The sequence below is a fragment of the Oncorhynchus gorbuscha genome, unplaced genomic scaffold (assembly GCF_021184085.1).
Source record: "Oncorhynchus gorbuscha isolate QuinsamMale2020 ecotype Even-year unplaced genomic scaffold, OgorEven_v1.0 Un_scaffold_6002, whole genome shotgun sequence".
NCBI classification, from domain to species: Eukaryota; Metazoa; Chordata; class Actinopteri; order Salmoniformes; family Salmonidae; genus Oncorhynchus; species Oncorhynchus gorbuscha.
In genome coordinates, this window is record NW_025749693.1 from 1 (window position 1) to 3,260 (window position 3,260).

The following is a 3,260-nucleotide window of genomic DNA, read 5'->3' on the forward strand; positions in this document are numbered from 1 at the left end:
GCTGACACAACAGTCAGACAGTGTTTTCTCTACTATTAGAGCTGACACAACAGTCAGACAGTGTTTTCCTACTATTAGAGCTGACACAACAGTCAGACAGTGTTTTCTCTACTATTAGAGCTGACACAACAGTCAGACAGTGTTTTCTCTACTACTAGTAACACACTATTAGGCTGACACAACAGTCAGACAGTGTTTCCCCTACTATTAGAGACACAACTGACACAACAGTCAGACAGTGTTTTCTCTACTATTAGAGCTGACACAACAGTCAGACAGTGTTTTCCCTACTATTAGAGCTGACACAACAGTCAGACAGTGTTTTCCCTACTATTATAACAACAGTCAGACAGTGTACAGCTGACACAACAGTCAGACAGTGTTTTCTCTACTATTAGAGCTGACACAACAGTCAACTGAACAGGGTACAAAGTCAACAGTTTTCTCTACTATTAGAGCTGACACAACACACAGTGTATCACAGGGTACAACAGTCAGACAGTGTTTTCCTACTATAACACACAGGGTCCCTGACCAACTGAACAAAACAACCAGAGACACACTCCTACAAACCTGTCCCGTCTCCTCCTCTGCCTTCCTGTCCTCTCCAAACAGGCTGTTGGTCCTGTCTGAGTCCATAGTGAACAGGTTGATGTGTCCCGCGCCGGACCCCCTCAGGGCCGCCAGGGGTTCAGACCCCGGTAGCCCAGGCCGTGGAGGTCCACTTTAGGGGTGAAGTCTATAGGAGTCACGTCTTTAGGAGCGAAGGTCAGGTTCTCAGGGACGAACTCTCCGTCCTCCTCATCCTGTGGTTTACCAGTAGGGGATGAATCACATTGTCTTTGCAGTGGTGGGAGGGTAAACGTCAAGTCGCCTATTTTAGGGGACTTTTGTTATAGTTTAAATGGTTTTATCAAGGTAATTAGTTTCGTGATTGTTGACAGCGCCACCGTCAGCGTCTGACAGCGCCACCTCCTGCCTCGGGTGACTATGGGGTATCGGGTTACATATCCACAGCCATTGAGGCTCGGGAGTCCCACCTAACACTCCTTCGCTGATTGGACTGTCCATCGGGTGACTATGGGGTATCGGGTTACATATCCACAGCCATTGGAGGCTCGGGAGTCCCGCCTTTAACACTCCATCGCTGCTAAGCTGAGAGTCTACTTCAGCAACAGGAAGTAGTTCCACTGTTCTACAACAAACTGCATATCGCTGCTAAGCTGAGAGTCTACTGCAGTGACAGGAAGTAGTTCCACTGTTCTACAACAAACTGCATATCGCTGCTAAGCTGAGAGTCTACTGCAGTGACAGGAAGTAGTTCTACAACAAACTACATATCGCTGCTAAGCTGAGAGTCTACTGCAGCGACAGGAAGTAGTTCCACTGTTCTACAACAAACTACATATCGCTGCTAAGCTGAGAGTCTACTGCAGTGACAGGAAGTAGTTCCACTGTTCTACAACAAACTGCATATCGCTGCTAAGCTGAGAGTCTACTGCAGTGACAGGAAGTAGTTCTACAACAAACTACATATCGCTGCTAAGCTGAGAGTCTACTGCAGCGACAGGAAGTAGTTCCACTGTTCTACAACAAACTACATATCGCTGCTAAGCTGAGAGTCTACTGCAGGGACAGGAAGTAGTTCCACTGTTCTACAACAAACTACATATCGCTGCTAAGCTGAGAGTCTACTGCAGTGACAGGAAGTAGTTCTACAACAAACTACATATCGCTGCTAAGCTGAGAGTCTACTGCAGTGACAGGAAGTAGTTCTACAACAAACTACATATCGCTGCTAAGCTGAGAGTCTACTGCAGGGACAGGAAGTAGTTCCACTGTTCTACAGGAAACAAACTGCATATCGCTGCTAAGCTGAGAGTCTACTGCAGCGACAGGAAATAGTTCCACTGTTCTACAACAAACTACAACAAACACAATTTGAAAACAAAACCACTGTGTTACCTGTGATCCCGATGAACCGTTGGGAGGCGAGGCCGAGCCGAACGCCCTTGTTGCAGAATCTGTAAAAGAGAAATAACCATTTTTAGAATGATTTAAATTCGCAAGCTAAAAGGGGTAAACAGTACTTTGTTGAGAGTAGAGTCCCATCAGTCTATACAAAATATTCAGGCTCCAACGTTGCTACTTCGACAGTCAGAGGCTGAGTAACCCACCTGCTCTCTGCTTACACAGCCTCCTCTTCACCCTGGGCCCAACCCCCTGGCCGTCCTTCCAGCCCATCTTCCTCAGTAACTCCACCCCCATGGAGGACCTGCCAGGAGTCAACAAGGACCGCAGAGTAGAAATATACGAGTGGTTCATTTAGCTCACTGAGTACCAGGCACTGTGTCAAGAGGAGTAGTTTTGCTGATCTGGAATCAGTTATACCATTTAGCTCACTGAGTACCAGGCGCTGTGCCAAGAGGAGTACTTCTGCTGATCTAGAATCAGTTATACCATTTAGCTCACTGAGTACCAGGGGTTGTGCCAAGAGGAGTAGTTCTGCTAATCTGGAATCAGTTATACCATTTAGCTCACTGAGTACCAGGCGCTGTGCCAAGAGGAGTAGTTTTGCTGATCTGGAATCAGTTATACCATTTAGCTCACTGAATACCAGGGGCTGTGTCAAGAGGAGTACTTCTGCTGATCTGGAATCAGTTATACCATTTAGCTCACTGAGTACCAGGGGCTGTGTCAAGAGGAGTAGTTCTGCTGATCTGGAATCAGTTATACCATTTAGCTCACAATGAATTACTGCATGGCCAGAGAGGTCCTGATTGCAGAAAAGCCCTTGAGACATACAGGCCCAGAGTGACCACATCTGTTCAGCCTGTTGGATAGTTACCTAGCTGGAGCCACCAAGTCTTCCAGGACAGTGTCCCCTGGGATAGGGGCTGAAAGAGAGGTGATGGCTCTGGCCTTGTCCCTGATCACATCCTTCCTGCCGAGGCGAATTCAGGCGAAGTCAGTGGTGATTTGTCTGGGGGCGATGCCGTGGTCCCCCAGATCCTGAGGAGACGGAACACATTCACATCCCATGTTGTCATGTTGGTCCACAAAGGGAAACGGTTGTGGTGCTGACAAAGTTCTAATTTAGTCCGTGATGTGTTCTCTAGAATGTGTAATGTGTTCTCTAGAATGTATAATGTGGTCTCTAGAATGTATAATGTGTTCTCTAGAATGTATAATGTGTTCTCTAGAATGTATAATGTGTCTCTAGAATGTATAATGTGTTCTCTAGAATGCATAATGTGTTC

General features: G+C 46.7%; 1 long non-coding RNA gene across 1 annotated transcript; it reads right to left on the minus strand.

The window, feature by feature from the left end:
* Positions 1 to 773: 773 nt before the first annotated feature.
* On the minus strand, positions 774 to 2,950 carry LOC124029288. The gene is made up of 4 exons (XR_006837754.1): positions 2,849 to 2,950; positions 2,178 to 2,275; positions 1,966 to 2,024; positions 774 to 806 (listed from the first exon to the last, which is right to left on the minus strand). It is a non-coding gene; the product is annotated as an uncharacterized LOC124029288 (long non-coding RNA).
* Between the last annotated feature and the right edge of the window lie 310 nt (positions 2,951 to 3,260).